We start from the raw sequence: 16,898 nt of genomic DNA on the forward strand, positions 1-16,898 counted from the left end.
TTAATGTACTTCCAACTAAATCCACACCGAAGTTTAATATTGTCGAGGGTCTTTTGGATTTGCAGTCCCGTAGGGATAGAGTGAGAAAACTTACCCACAATGGCGTGTCCCATGCTCTCAGCAAGCTTTTGAGTTTCCGCTCCGGAGAAGTAAATGGCCGGGATGCCGTCGGACACTGAAGCAAATCCAATGTTCTGGAGCTTATCCGGTTCAAAGGCTTGGGGGCCGGTAGGGTCAGTCGAGCCTTTGAGCATGTCCGCCATCGTTTTCGGCCGACCGGGGTGGCTTGCGGCGCCTTCACCCCGGCCTTGTAGAGTGTTACTCGCCGAGCCCGACGGGGTACCCCTAAGCAAGTCCGCCATCGATTTCGGCCACGGCGAGGGCCCCAGTGTAGCTTCTACCCCCCCAAGTTGATTAACTACATTCAGCCCTTGTGTTGCGGCATCCGTCGCGGACTTAGGTGTGTTTCCATTTCTCTTCGGATTGTTGAGTTCGGCTTCTCCATTCTCGGTGTGGATCTTCTCGGCACCTACGTTGCCGTTGTGTGCCCTTCTCGGCTTTTCCATTCTCGGCTTTTCGGCTTTTTCTTTCTCGGTGTGGATCTTCTCGACTTTTTCCTTCTCGGTGAGGGTCTGTTCGGCATCATCCATAGGCGTATCGTTGGGTGTTGGTGTGTCTCTTGTCACTGCAACCATCTCGGCACTAGGCGTGGCCTTGTTCATCGTCTCGATAAAAGGCTTTTCTCGGTAGACGTTAGGGTTCGACTTCGGTCGCGGCTGGCCGAACTCCGCACTGTAATGTTCCGAACTAGCCTCAAACGTAGCTCGGAGCTTGCTAGTTCGTCCTCGTTCGAGAGGGGGAAAGTCCTCAAGAGAGGGTCCATTTCCATCCCGAGGTGTGTGTGTGACACTTTGCATGCATCCCGAAGGGTTTAGGGGGAACTCCAGTGGTTTGTGACCGGCCGTAATGAGAGGTTGCGCAACCAATGTGTCTAGCATCTCCGCCGAGTCCAAGGCGGCTAAGTGGATGATTTCGGCCTTTGTTGGTTGCGTTGGGGCCTCCACGACAATCGTCTCACGTGAGCTCTTGGGACGGAAAGGAGTTAGCCCACTTTCGGAAGGAGGTTTTGGTCTCCAAGCCAATTCGGGAAAGTTGGGTTGCTGCAAAAAGGAGCTAGATTTTTGTTGTTTTGGGGGCTCAACGGATGCATTGGGGCCAGCATCACGTGGTGTTCCGAAGTGGCAAGGCGCCAAGGAACTTTCGGAAAGTGATTTTGTTGTTGTGCCCATTTCGGGCAAGTTGACTAGCGCGTCCACCCAGGCCTTTTGACCCATGCTAGAGCCATCTCTCTCCGAGCAGCCATCATGTGGGGGGTTGTGCTCTCCTCCGTCACCGGTCCCCGCGTTTGCGCCGGCCGCAAGGTCATCGGCCGGAGCGTTGTCAACAGTTCTGGCGCCGGCAAGTTCTTCATTAATCTTAGCTTCATCTTCACCGTTGAGATTAGGGGAGGGCTCCATCGACGTCGGGAAGATGGGGCCTTTGCATTTTGGGCTTCCGACCGGCGAGCTCCCTTCGGCCCCGAAATCAATCTTCTTCCTAAGTTGCTTGTCCTCCGGCATCGGTGAGGGTACGAACCTTTTCCGACCAGTGCCTTTGATGGGAGGGGCTGGTGTACTTTTCCGTGCCTTCACCTTCATTTTCAAAGTTTTCCTCGCCACTTTCCTGCAGGGAAAAATTATGGAGGGAGACTCCTCCGACGTGAAATTCATTGGCTGGTCCGAGAGAGGGTCCTCGGCCGGCCGGAGGACCATTAGCTGGTCCGAGATGGTGCGCGGTTCTTCTGACTCCGGGGGGGGATCCGGCAGGCGCTCCGGCATGATCGAGAGAATGAGTCGAGTCACCAGCCGCTCCGGAGCTTTGTTCGTGCCTTAGCCAAGGGAGTGGGTTGGTTGGTGAGAATCCGAGGTCGGGAGGATGGTGGGTGGCTGGTGGAGCGGGGGCGTGAGGGGGACCGTCGACAGTGGTGAGCCGAGCGAGAATGGGGTGGGCGGCGATGTGGGAACTCAAAACGTGGTGGGGGATTCTAGAGAGAAGGGAGAGCGTCTCTCTCTAACTTACAATTCCTTTCTCTTTTTCTCCTCGGAATAGTTGTGACATTCAAAGATGAGATCCACCTTTCTCTCCCACTCAAAATAAGCTTCGGGGTCACTCCTTCCTTGGAATGTTGGGATCTTCAGTTTGATGCTTCTCAAATCACCATCCACTTCATTTGTGCGCCCTCTTCTACCGTTTCCACGTCTCTCATTTCGATGCCTATATGAAGCATCATCTTCTCCTCCACTCTCTTCCTCCTCGTTATTATTTTCATTTGTTGCCTGAACTTCTAGCCTCTCCAACCGCCCCGAAACACTTTCCAGAATCCGTGCAAACCTTGCAAATTGTTGTTGCATGGCTTTCAACGTAGGATCAACTGGAATATGATCGTCAGTAGAATCCATCCTCACAGTTCACTCGTGTATCACACAAAAAAAAATAAACTTCACAAAACACTCGTGTATATCACTCGTTGGCTTTTACCTCCCCTCAAATACTCTCAAGCCTTTTACCACTCTTTCTCTTTTGCAAAGAAAACACAAGTATAAAACAAATCAAGAACAAACAAGAACAAATAGCAATCAACCAACTTTAGCCCTTGAATGAAGGATGAAAGGAAATGGTCGAGAAAATGATGTGAAAAATGTATTTGGGTTTTTTTTTCTGGTTTTTTTTGTTTGCTTCTTTTTGTAAAGCAAAAAAAAGATAATGGATAAAAGAAAGTAAAGATGTTTACTATATGTAAGTTAGAGAGAGACTTTGTCTTGTGAGTTGAATTCTCTTTGTAGAGTTTTTCACTTGTTTGGAACTTATCAAGATACTTTGAGCAAGTTCTTGTGGCGTTCAACCATACCGAGGTTCTTGGCTGATCATATAGCCAACGGGTCGAGGTTTTCCAAGCTCTGGAAGTGGATCAAACCAGATTATCAATCAAGGGAGTCCGCTGCCAAACCTTATACGTGGGGTTCTAGGATCAATATATCCAACGGGTCCTTCGTCCTAACCCAATCCATATCAATTTGTGGGCGTGAAACAGTGCAACAAGTTAAATGGGATAAGATTCCATCCTATTGCCGGGAATGCAAACATGTGGGCCACAAAAGTGACGTTTGTTATGCAGCGGGCAAGGTGGAACGACCCCCGAAATGGAACTACAACATAGTCCCTCCAAAACAGCCACAAAGTGGAGATCAAGGTGCCGGAAAAGAAAGTGGTGTGCCGAAACAAAATGGGAATACCATGGAATGGAAACAATATTGGAAAAACAAAGTCATGACATAACAACCACGAGTAAACCCGAAGGCAAAAGAAAACAAAGGCTCGGAGTGGTTGGGCTCCGACATTATGGGGAAAATGCAAAAGGGATGCGACATGGGGATGGTTCCCTTCCCCGGGGAAGGGGAACGTAGCGGGCGAGAAAGCCCCAAACAACCCAGGGACCCGGCTACTTTAAACCCTTCCCTATAGAAGAGAACGGAGGGGCTCACAAAGAAGATTGAGCATCGAACGGCATAGAGAATCCTCGACCTCGACTGGCCAAGGGAGACCGAGAACACCGAGCAGTCACCCCGCCCCCGAGAGACCCAAAGTTCAAGAGCCGAGAAGCCACATGATTACCAATCGCTATTTCTCCCTCATGGCGAGTGAAATCTATGAGGAGAATGATTTCGGAGAATTTGAAGACCAGGAGACTGACATGCCACTTGACAAAGTTGATGATGGGACCAAACCCACAATCATGGATGCGGAGGCATATCAAGCGAGGAACGACCTCCAAATCATCGAATTCCAAGGGGGACCTTCAAACCCACCGGGTACGAACTATTTTTGTTAAACATGTCAATTAATCAAATCTCACAACGTAAAATTTCTTTCAATAAGACCTTTGAAGAATTGTAAGTTAGAGAGAGACGCTCTCCCTTCTCTCTAGAATCCCCCACCACGTTTTGAGTTCCCACATCGCCGCCCACCCCATTCTCGCTCGGCTCACCACTGTCGACGGTCCCCCTCACGCCCCCGCTCCACCAGCCACCCACCACCCCCCCGACCTCGGATTCTCACCAACCAACCCACTCCTTTGGCTAAGGCACGAACAAAGCTCCGGAGCGGCTGGTGACCCGACTCACTCTCTCGATCATGCCGGAGCGCCTGCCGGATCCCCCCCGGAGTCCGAAGAACCGCGCACCATCTCGGACCAGCTAATGGTCCTCCGGCCGGCCGAGGACCCTCTCTCGGACCAGCCAATGACTTTCACGTCGGAGGAGTCTCCCTCCATAATTTTTCCCTGCAGGAAAGTGGCGAGGAAAACTTTGAAAATGAAGGTGAAGGCACGGAAAAGTACACCAGCCCCTCCCACCAAAGGCACTAGTCGGAAAAGGTTCGTACCCTCACCGATGCCGGAGGACAAGCAACTTAGGAAGAAGATTGATTTCGGGGCCGAAGGGAGCTCGCCGGTCGGAAGCCCAAAATGCAAAGGCCCCATCTTCCCGACGTCGATGGAGCCCTCCCCTAATCCCAACGGTGAAGATGAAGCTAAGATTAATGAAGAACTTGCCGGCGCCAGAACTGTTGATAACGCTCCGGCCGATGACCTTGCGGCCGGCGCAAACGCGGGGACCGGTGACGGAGGAGAGCACAACCCCCCACATGATGGCTGCTCGGAGAGAGATGGCTCTAGCATGGGTCAAAAGGCCTGGGTGGACGCGCTAGTCAACTTGCCCGAAATGGGCACAACAACAAAATCACTGTCCGAAAGTTCCTTGGCGCCTTGCCACTTCGGAACACCACGTGATGCTGGCCCCAATGCATCCGTTGAGCCCCCAAAACAACAAAAATCTAGCTCCTTTTTGCAGCAACCCAACTTTCCCGAATTGGCTTGGAGACCAAAACCTCCTTCCGAAAGTGGGCTAACTCCTTTCCGTCCCAAGAGCTCACGTGAGACGATTGTCGTGGAGGCCCCAACGCAACCAACAAAGGCCGAAATCATCCACTTAGCCGCCTTGGACTCGGCGGAGATGCTAGACACATTGGTTGCGCAACCTCTCATTACGGCCGGTCACAAACCACTGGAGTTCCCCCTAAACTCTTCGGGATGCATGCAAAGTGTCACACACACACCTCGGGATGGAAATGGACCCTCTCTTGAGGACTTTCCCCCTCTCGAACGAGGACGAACTAGCAAGCTCCGAGCTACGTTTGAGGCTAGTTCGGAACATTACAGTGCGGAGCTCGGCCAGCCGCGGCCGAAGTCGAACCCTAACGTCTACCGAGAAAAGCCTTTTATCGAGACGACGAACAAGGCCACGCCTAGTGCCGAGATGGTCGCAGTGACAAGAGACACACCAACACCCAACGATACGCCTATGGATGATGCCGAACAGACCCTCACCGAGAAGGAAAAAGTCGAGAAGATCCACACCGAGAAAGAAAAAGCCGAAAAGCCGAGAATGGAAAAGCCGAGAAGGGCACACAACGGCAACGTAGGTGCCGAGAAGATCCACACTGAGAATGGAGAAGCCGAACTCAACAAGCCGAAGAGAAATGGAAACACACCTAAGTCCGCGACGGATGCCGCAACACAAGGGCCGAATGTAGTTAATCAACTTGGGGGGGTAGAAGCTACACCGGGGCCCTCGCCGTGGCCGAAATCGATGGCGGACTTGCTTAGGGGTACCCCGTCGGGCTCGGCGAGTAACACTCTACAAAGCCGGGGTGAAGGCGCCGCAAGCCACCCCGGTCGGCCGAAAACGATGGCGGACATGCTCAAAGGCTCGACTGACCCTACCGGCCCCCAAGCCTTTGAACCGGATAAGCTCCAGAACATTGGATTTGCTTCAGTGTCCGACGGCATCCCGGCCATTTACTTCTCCGGAGCGGAAACTCAAAAGCTTGCTGAGAGCATGGGACACGCCATTGTGGGTAAGTTCTCTCACTCTATCCCTACGGGACTGCAAATCCAAAAGACCCTCGAAAATATTAAACTTCGGTGTGGATTTAGTTGGAAGTACATTAATGCTAAACATATTCTCATTCAATGCGAGGACTTGGCGGACTATGCCCGAATCCTTGGAGGCCCAAGGGGTACGCCCGTTTGGCTCATTGACCGACACCCGATGAGGGTCTTCAAATGGTCCCCGGACTTTGATGCTTACTGCGAGTCCCCCATTGCGGCAATTTGGTGCAACCTAATTGGCCTCCCCATTCATCTTTTCGACCAATCCGCCTTATTCGCCATCGGCAAGCTTCTCGGCAAACCAATACAAATTGATCGAGCCACGGCAAACAAGACTCGGCTTTCATTTGCCCGAATTTGCGTCGAGATAGACATCACAAAACCACCTACCGAAGAGATAATCCTCGATCTTGGTGGGCGAGAAACGGTGCAGCGAGTCCGATGGGACAAGATACCATCATATTGCCGAGAATGCAAACATGTCGGCCATGCAAGTGAGGTGTGCTATGCGACGGGCAAGAAGGAACGGCCGCCAAAGAGAAACTACCACAACGGCCCGCCAAAACAGCCACAACCCGAGAGACAGACCGAGAAGGGGAAGCAAGATATGGGGAAGAATGCCTCCAGCTCCAACGAATGGAAACATCAGGGGAAGAAGCAAGGCAAGGCCGGTGATCGACCAAACAATAACAAAACAAATGGGGAGGACTCCGGTGATACTTCCTGGGAGGGACCGAACCCCAAGGGTGACTCTACTTTGGGGAGCGGACCGAGCTCCGGAACTCAGAATGCCGGGCTTATTGCCGGGATCGAGATTGGGAAGTCCCCACCGAACCGGGGGAATCCATTGCATCCCACCACCGAACCACCAACACCACGTGGGAACATGGACGTGGAGTGGGGCTCCCCCAATGCGAGGAGCTTGGTCTCACCAGTTCGGCGAGGGAATCCGAGAGGAGGCGCGCGCCATGCTTTGACAAGGGGGCGTGGGTTCTTCTCGGCAAAGAACCACATGAGCACTAACCAATATTATACTCTCATGGAGAACGGAGAATTTGATGTTGAGAATTGTGGGGATGCGGACGAAGACCTTATGGAATTGCATGTGGGGGCCGAGAAGTTAGGAGGCAACAGTTCGGCCGAGGACGCCGAGGAGGTCGCTCCGAACAAAGAGCAACACCGTACTGACTATCAAGGAGGGCCTTCAACCTCTTTGGGTACGCACCCTTCTTGTTAATAATGTCGTACAATCTCATGTTTTGGAACGTGAGGGGGATCGCGAATGCGCCCACTCAAAACGTTCTGAAAAGACTAATTGGTTGCCATAATGTTTTATTTCTTGCAATAATGGAACCGCTCACACAACCGGACCCGGACCGTTTCTCTAAGGCCTTGGGGCTGTCCTTCATTGGTTCGAACATGAACGAGAAGATTTGGATGTTTGCGGAAGAGGGGTCCACTTTTGATATTGAGGTTGACTCGGAACAAATTCTCCACGGGTACCTCAAATCCCACCGCCTTGCTAGGCCGGTGGCCATCTCAGCCGTGTACGCCAAATGTACAAGGGCTGAAAGACATCACCTATGGGACAAGATGAGAGAGATTGCCGGGCCTCTTGAGGGAACACCTTGGATCATCGGTGGCGATTTCAACACCATGCTATCTCACCAAGACAGAGTCGGAAGTGATACCAACCGGCAAGCCGAGATGGTAGATTTTGCGGAGGCAACGGAAGATTGTAGGCTGCTTGACCCTGGTTTTGATGGAGCGGCATTCACTTGGGCCAAGAATGGCCTTTTTGAAAGGTTGGATAGAGTGCTTGTCAGCGAGGATTGGACTAAGACCTTCGAGGCTACTCGGGCTACGAACCTCCCCCGGATTGCCTCGGACCATGGACCAATTCTTGTCAGGTGCACGAAGATGAACACATCCGCTGGAGCCAAGGCTTTCAGGTTCCAGAACATGTGGATCCGACATGAAGGATTCATGGCCGTAGTGCAAAAAGCATGGGAGGAGCCCACGGGGGCGGGTGGAATCCTAAACATTCAAATCAAGCAGGCCAGAGTTAAAAAGGCCCTTAAGGAGTGGAACAAAGAGGTTTTTGGAAACATCCATGCTAATCTAAAAGAAAAGGAGGAAGAAATTGCTTTGGCCCAATCTTGTTTCGAAGCAAGGCCGACCCCGGATCACAGGACAGCGATCAACAAACACATTGCCGAGTACATCCTTTTGCTGAGAATGGAAGAAGATTTTTGGCGACAGAAGGCAGCTTTGAGGTGGCTTGCCGAGGGAGACAAAAATACCCGGTTCTACCAAAGCTGGGTGAAACAAAAGAGGGTTCGTCTCCGCATCCATTCAATACGTGTCAATGGGCAGGAGCTCACCGAGGAAGCCGAGATTAAAAAGTCCGCAGTGGAGTTCTTCCAACAACTCCTTGCCCCCAACAATCCGACACTTGAAGATCCAGACCTCGACCTAATCCAGCAGGTCCACTCAGCCGAGAAGTTCGCTGACATCGCAGATGCTCCAAGTGCGGACGAGGTCAGGAGTGCCACCTTTTGCATTTCCGGAGATAGTGCACCCGGACCCGACGGCTTCTCGGCCACCTTCTATCAAGCCTGCTGGCCTATTGTGGGGCCGGAGGTAGTGGACGCAATCAGACAGTTCTTCAGAGGGGCCTTCCTGCCGAGGAGCATCACGGCCACAAGCATAGTCCTTATCCCAAAGAAGGCTTCGCCGGAGTCATGGACCGACTACCGACCCATCAGTCTCTGCAATGTTTTAAACAAGATCATTACCAAGGTACTCACCTCTCGACTCTCTCCTTTCCTCCCACAGGTCATCTCCCCAAACCAAAGTGGATTTGTCAAAGGTCGGCTCCTTAACGACAACGCACTTCTGGCTCAAGAGATGTTCCATGAGCTTGCTAGATGCTCCCCAGCGCCTAATGTGGCAGTCAAGATTGACATGGCTAAAGCCTATGATAGGGTCCAATGGCCATTCCTCTTCAAAGTTTTACGCCGTATGGGTTTCCCGGATTCATGGATTTCACTTATGGAGAGGTGTATTGGGTGTTGCTGGTTCTCGGTCCTTGTTAACGGGGCACCCTCGGGCTTCTTTAGATCAACTCGAGGACTTCGGCAAGGAGACCCGATCTCCCCCGCTCTGTTCGTAATCGCGGCGGACTACCTGTCCCGAGCATTAGATAAGCTCATCCTCGGCCAAAAGGACATGACGTTCAAAGCCTCCCGGAGATGCATGGAGATCAGCCATCTAGCCTATGCGGACGACATTATCATCTTCACCCAAGCGGCGGCAAATCCTATGCGCCGGCTAAGAGCCTGTCTCGAAAAATATGAAAGAGTCTCCGGCCAACAAGTCAGCCTCGCCAAGAGTAATTTCTATATTGCCGAGGCCCATGAACATTGGGCAAACTCGATCCAGGCGGAAGGAGGCTTCTCTAGAGGGGCCTTTCCTTTTCTCTATCTCGGTGTCCCTATCTACCGTGGTGTCAAGCGCACGGACATGTTCCTCTTTCTACGGGAAAAGATTGCAAGAAGGATCTCAGGATGGGCACACCGTCACCTATCCTTTGGAGGAAGGCTTACGTTGATTAAGAGCACTCTTGAAGCGATCCCCTTGCACATCTTTCAAGCCGTCGAGCCCACGGCCGGTACCCTCAAGCAACTTGATCAACAAATGGCCCGATTCTTTTGGGGGTCTACGAATGAAAAGAAGCGGACCCATTGGATTGGATGGGAACAAATGTGCCGGCCCACTGATGAAGGAGGCCTTGGGATCCGAAAAACTATGGAGGTCCTCCACGCTTTCAATATCAAACTTTGGTGGCGATTTCGGGAGCAAAACTCCCTTTGGGCAAGATACATGATGGCAAAATATTGCTCCAACTCCACACCGCTCACCTTGAGATTGCCGAGCAGGAGTAGCCCTACGTGGAGAAGGCTCTCAAGAGCATGGCCCCTCGCGCAACCGCACATGAGATGGCTAGTGGGACAAGGGGACATCTACTTCTGGGATGACATTTGGCTTGGCAATAGCCCTCTGAGGGAACTTAGTCTTGATGATAGGGGAAGACCAACCACCCGGGTCTCGGAGTTCATTACAAATGGTGGTTGGGATGTGCCCAAGCTTCAACTCCTTCACAATCAGGCCGGCCTCCCTCAGCATGTTATCGATGGCATCATTAATACACCGATCCTCCATGACGAACAGGATATCCCGAGGTGGAACCTCTCTAAGCATGGGGAATTCACGGTGGCTTCGACATGGGACACACTTCGAGGACGAAACCCGATCATCCATGGTTTGGGGGACGTTTGGAAGGTAGGCCTCACCAACTCAATAGCCATCTTTATCTGGAGGCTTCTCTCCAATCGGGTGCCGGTTGACACGAAACTTCAGTGGCGGGAGATTGAGCTAGCCTCTAAGTGCCAATGCTGCCCCCACAGACCGAACACTGAGTCACTCCAACACCTCTTCATTCAGGGATATGGAGCTCGCAGAGTATGGAGTGAGTTCGACGGCTGGTTCACAGGCCCGTTCCCACGCATCCATATCAATGACACAATCCCTACGAGAATCGAAGTGTGGGCGCGAAGGTGCCAACAGCCGAACAAGAAACATCTTAGCCGAGCCACTCCATACCTCATCCTTTGGTTTATATGGTCGGAGAGAAACAGGAGCCGCCACCAAGGCACACAGTTTAAACCACAAAACGTGGTATGGCAGGTCCACATGTTCATTCGAAATGCTATGTCTAATGGAAGCTTGAAGCCGAAACATTGGAAGGGAGTTAAACTTGGAATCAATATTCCTCAACAAGCGGCGGCAATCAGGGCGCTACCCCTAGCCATGGCAATCAAATGGAACCCCCCGGATCAGCCGTGGATAAAGCTCAACACGGATGGCTCCTATAATGAAGCGAACGGCAGTACAGGGGCTGGCGGGATTATTCGAGACCACTCGGGTAAGATGCTCGTCGCCGTCAGCACACCCCTTGAAGCCCACTCGGCGTTAGAAGCGGAGCTGTTGGCCATGATTCACGGGCTAAATATAGCCAAGGAATACGGCCTACCAATCTGGATTGAGTCAGATGCAGAGCAAGCAATCAAATTGGTCAATGGGACGGGATGGGGGCCGGCACTCGCTCGGCAAGCGGTGGCGCAACTAACCATTCTCAAACGCCAACTCAAATTCCGAGCCACCTTCATACACAGGGAGGGGAACAAAGCGGCGGACTTCCTTGCGAAAATGGGGCTAGTCCAAGACAGTGGCCTACGAATGCACTACAACTCAGCACCGAGAGAACTATTGGACTTGGTTAGATTGGACGAGATGGGAGTGTCGCACATCCGAAACCTAGACGGGGACGGGTATCAAAGTTGATCATGAGACGACGGGAGACAATAGTGACTAGCTTTGTGGTTAATTGTATTTTGGAAAGGAGTATGATGAGGTCCGAACCTTGTGGGATCGGACCGCATACTACTCTTGATTTTGTTACGGCACACCACTTTTGGGTGTGGCCACGCCTTGTAATTATCTCTTGTGGAAATATAGGGATGAGGGACCCACGAACCCTCCACCGTAGAGGTGTTTGATAAAAAAAAAAAAAAAAAAAAAAAAAATTTCTTTCAATAATGGAGCCGCTCACAACCCCAAACCTGGAGAAGTTCTTAAAAGCCTTGGGGATGACCTTCAAGGGCTTGAACTCCAACGGGAAGATTTGGGTTTTTGTGGAAGAAGGGGCAGACTTTTGAGGTGGAAGATGATTCGGATCAGGTGTTCCATGGGCGGTTTGCTTGTCCTAGACTACCGAGCCCTTTTATGGTCTCGGCCGTGTATGCAAAGTGCACAAGGGGGGAGCGACATGTACTGTGGGACAAAATGAGGGACTTTTCCCAAGCCACCGAAGGAATGCCTTGGATCATTGGTGGGGACTTCAACAGAATTTTCTCCACGGGGATCGAGCGGGAAGCAATACAAAACGGCAGGCGGAGATGATTGATTTTGCCGAACCCATTGAGGATTGCAGGCTACTTGATCCGGGCTTTGATGGCTCAGACTACACATGGGCCAAGAATGGGTTGATGGAAAGGTTGGATCGAGCCTTGGTGAGCGAACTGTGGACGAGACTCTTTGAGGCGATCAGGGTGGCAAATCTCCCTCGGGTAGCTCGGACCATGGACCGGTCCTTGTCAGGTGCTGGACGGTGAACCATCCCGAGGGTGGCAGAGCGTTCCGATTCCAGAACATGTGGGTCCGACATGAGGGTTTTGATGACCTTGTGCACGATGCATGGACGGCTCCTACAGAGGCGGAGGGTCTTCTCAACCTACAGATCATATTATCTAGGATAAAAAAGACGTTCAAACGGTGGAATAAGGAGATCTTCCGGAACATCCATTCCAACCTCAGAAATAGTGAAGAGAGTATTGCCCAGGCCCAGGCCGAGTTTGAATCAGACCCCTCGCCGAGTGAAGAGAGTATTGCCCGAGTTTGAATCAGGCCGAGTATTACCCGAGTTTGAATCAGGCCCAGGACGAGTGAAGAGAGTATTGCCCAGGCCCAGGCCCAGGCCCAGGCCGAGTTTGAATCAGATTGCGGAGTACATCCTTCTCCTCAAGATGGAAGAAGATTTCTGGAGCCAGAAAGCGGCCCTCCGCTGGCTTGATGAGGGAGACAAAATGAAGAGTCATTTTTAAGTTACTTTTTGAGTTAAATAAGTGACTTTAGATGTCCTAAAGCCACACCAATAGTTTAGGAGTTACTTTTCACTTATTATGAGTCATTCTAAAGGTCTTAAGTTGTACTAATGATATGAGACTTTCAAGAGTCCATTCTAGCCTATAAATAGGCTTGTAAGCATGTCATTTGAGGACACCATTGATCAAATACGAAAATAGACTTTGTCTTGTGAGTTGAATTCTCTTTGTAGAGTTTTTCACTTGTATGGAACTTATCAAGATACTTTGAGCAAGTTCTTGTGGCGTTCAACCATACCGAGATTCTTGGCTGATCATATAGCCAACGGGTCGAGGTTTTCCAAGCTCTGGAAGTGGATCAAACCAGATTATCAATCAAGGAAGTCCGCTGCCAAACCTAATACGTGGGGTTCTAGGATCAATATATCCAACGGGTCCTTCGTCCTATCCCAATCCATATCAATTTGTGGGCGTGAAACAGTGCAACAAGTTAAATGGGATAAGATTCCATCCTATTGCCGGGAATGCAAACATGTGGGCCACAAAAGTGACGTTTGTTATGCAGCGGACAAGGTGGAACGACCCCCGAAATGGAACTACAACATAGTCCCTCCAAAACAGCCACAAAGTGGAGATCAAGGTGCCGGAAAAGAAAGTGGTGTGCCGAAACAAAATGGGAATACCATGGAATGGAAACAATATTGGAAAAACAAAGTCATGACATAACAACCACGAGTAAACCCGAAGGCAAAAGAAAACAAAGGCTCGGAGTGGTTGGGCTCCGACATTATGGGGAAAATGCAAAAGGGATGCGACATGGGGATGGTTCCCTTCCCCGGGGAAGGGGAACGTAGCGGGCGAGAAAGCCCAAAACAACCCAGGGACCCGGCTACTTTAAACCCTTCCCTATAGAAGAGAACGGAGGGGCTCACAGAGAAGATTGAGCATCGAACGGCATAGAAAATCCTCGACCTCGACTGGCCAAGGGAGACCGAGAACACCGAGCAGTCACCCCGCCCCCGAGAGACCCGAAGTTCAAGAGCCGAGAAGCCACATGAGTACCAATCGCTATTCCTCCCTCATGGCGAGTGAAATCTATGAGGAGAATGATTTCGGAGAATTTGAAGACCAGGAGACTGACATGCCACTTGACAAAGTTGATGATGGGACCAAACCCACAATCATGGATGCGGAGGCATATCAAGCGAGGAACGACCTCCAAATCATCGAATTCCAAGGGGGACCTTCAAACCCACCGGGTACGAACTATTTTTGTTAAACATGTCAATTAATCAAATCTCACAACGTAAAATTTCTTTCAATAATGGAGCCGCTCACAACCCCAAACCTGGAGAAGTTCTTAAAAGCCTTGGGGATGACCTTCAAGGGCTTGAACTCCAACGGGAAGATTTGGGTTTTTGTGGAAGAAGGGGCAGACTTTTGAGGTGGAAGATGATTCGGATCAGGTGTTCCATGGGCGGTTTGCTTGTCCTAGACTACCGAGCCCTTTTATGGTCTCGGCCGTGTATGCAAAGTGCACAAGGGGGGAGCGACATGTACTGTGGGACAAAATGAGGGACTTTTCCCAAGCCACCGAAGGAATGCCTTGGATCATTGGTGGGGACTTCAACAGAATTTTCTCCACGGGGATCGAGCGGGAAGCAATACAAAACGGCAGGCGGAGATGATTGATTTTGCCGAAGCCATTGAGGATTGCAGGCTACTTGATCCGGGCTTTGATGGCTCAGACTACACATGGGCCAAGAATGGGTTGATGGAAAGGTTGGATCGAGCCTTGGTGAGCGAACTGTGGACGAGACTCTTTGAGGCGATCAGGGTGGCAAATCTCCCTCGGGTAGCTCGGACCATGGACCGGTCCTTGTCAGGTGCTGGACGGTGAACCATCCCGAGGGTGGCAGAGCGTTCCGATTCCAGAACATGTGGGTCCGACATGAGGGTTTTGATGACCTTGTGCACGATGCATGGACGGCTCCTACAGAGGCGGAGGGTCTTCTCAACCTACAGATCATATTATCTAGGATAAAAAAGACGTTCAAACGGTGGAATAAGGAGATCTTCCGGAACATCCATTCCAACCTCAGAAATAGTGAAGAGAGTATTGCCCAGGCCCAGGCCGAGTTTGAATCAGACCCCTCGCCGAGTGAAGAGAGTATTGCCCGAGTTTGAATCAGGCCGAGTATTACCCGAGTTTGAATCAGGCCCAGGACGAGTGAAGAGAGTATTGCCCAGGCCCAGGCCCAGGCCCAGGCCCAGGCCGAGTTTGAATCAGATTGCGGAGTACATCCTTCTCCTCAAGATGGAAGAAGATTTCTGGAGCCAGAAAGCGGCCCTCCGCTGGCTTGATGAGGGAGACAAAATGAAGAGTCATTTTTAAGTTACTTTTTGAGTTAAATAAGTGACTTTAGATGTCCTAAAGCCACACCAATAGTTTAGGAGTTACTTTTCACTTATTATGAGTCATTCTAAAGGTCTTAAGTTGTACTAATGATATGAGACTTTCAAGAGTCCATTCTAGCCTATAAATAGGCTTGTAAGCATGTCCTTTGAGGACACCATTGATCAAATACGAAAATAGACTTTGTCTTGTGAGTTGAATTCTCTTTGTAGAGTTTTTCACTTGTATGGAACTTATCAAGATACTTTGAGCAAGTTCTTGTGGCGTTCAACCATACCGAGATTCTTGGCTGATCATATAGCCAACGGGTCGAGGTTTTCCAAGCTCTGGAAGTGGATCAAACCAGATTATCAATCAAGGAAGTCCGCTGCCAAACCTAATACGTGGGGTTCTAGGATCAATATATCCAACGGGTCCTTCGTCCTATCCCAATCCATATCAATTTGTGGGCGTGAAACAGTGCAACAAGTTAAATGGGATAAGATTCCATCCTATTGCCGGGAATGCAAACATGTGGGCCACAAAAGTGACGTTTGTTATGCAGCGGACAAGGTGGAACGACCCCCGAAATGGAACTACAACATAGTCCCTCCAAAACAGCCACAAAGTGGAGATCAAGGTGCCGGAAAAGAAAGTGGTGTGCCGAAACAAAATGGGAATACCATGGAATGGAAACAATATTGGAAAAACAAAGTCATGACATAACAACCACGAGTAAACCCGAAGGCAAAAGAAAACAAAGGCTCGGAGTGGTTGGGCTCCGACATTATGGGGAAAATGCAAAAGGGATGCGACATGGGGATGGTTCCCTTCCCCGGGGAAGGGGAACGTAGCGGGCGAGAAAGCCCAAAACAACCCAGGGACCCGGCTACTTTAAACCCTTCCCTATAGAAGAGAACGGAGGGGCTCACAGAGAAGATTGAGCATCGAACGGCATAGAAAATCCTCGACCTCGACTGGCCAAGGGAGACCGAGAACACCGAGCAGTCACCCCGCCCCCGAGAGACCCGAAGTTCAAGAGCCGAGAAGCCACATGAGTACCAATCGCTATTCCTCCCTCATGGCGAGTGAAATCTATGAGGAGAATGATTTCGGAGAATTTGAAGACCAGGAGACTGACATGCCACTTGACAAAGTTGATGATGGGACCAAACCCACAATCATGGATGCGGAGGCATATCAAGCGAGGAACGACCTCCAAATCATCGAATTCCAAGGGGGACCTTCAAACCCACCGGGTACGAACTATTTTTGTTAAACATGTCAATTAATCAAATCTCACAACGTAAAATTTCTTTCAATAATGGAGCCGCTCACAACCCCAAACCTGGAGAAGTTCTTAAAAGCCTTGGGGATGACCTTCAAGGGCTTGAACTCCAACGGGAAGATTTGGGTTTTTGTGGAAGAAGGGGCAGACTTTTGAGGTGGAAGATGATTCGGATCAGGTGTTCCATGGGCGGTTTGCTTGTCCTAGACTACCGAGCCCTTTTATGGTCTCGGCCGTGTATGCAAAGTGCACAAGGGGGGAGCGACATGTACTGTGGGACAAAATGAGGGACTTTTCCCAAGCCACCGAAGGAATGCCTTGGATCATTGGTGGGGACTTCAACAGAATTTTCTCCACGGGGATCGAGCGGGAAGCAATACAAAACGGCAGGCGGAGATGATTGATTTTGCCGAAGCCATTGAGGATTGCAGGCTACTTGATCCG

Source organism: Salvia splendens, chromosome 4 (genome assembly GCF_004379255.2).
Source record: "Salvia splendens isolate huo1 chromosome 4, SspV2, whole genome shotgun sequence".
In the NCBI taxonomy this organism is placed as follows: domain Eukaryota; kingdom Viridiplantae; phylum Streptophyta; class Magnoliopsida; order Lamiales; family Lamiaceae; genus Salvia; species Salvia splendens.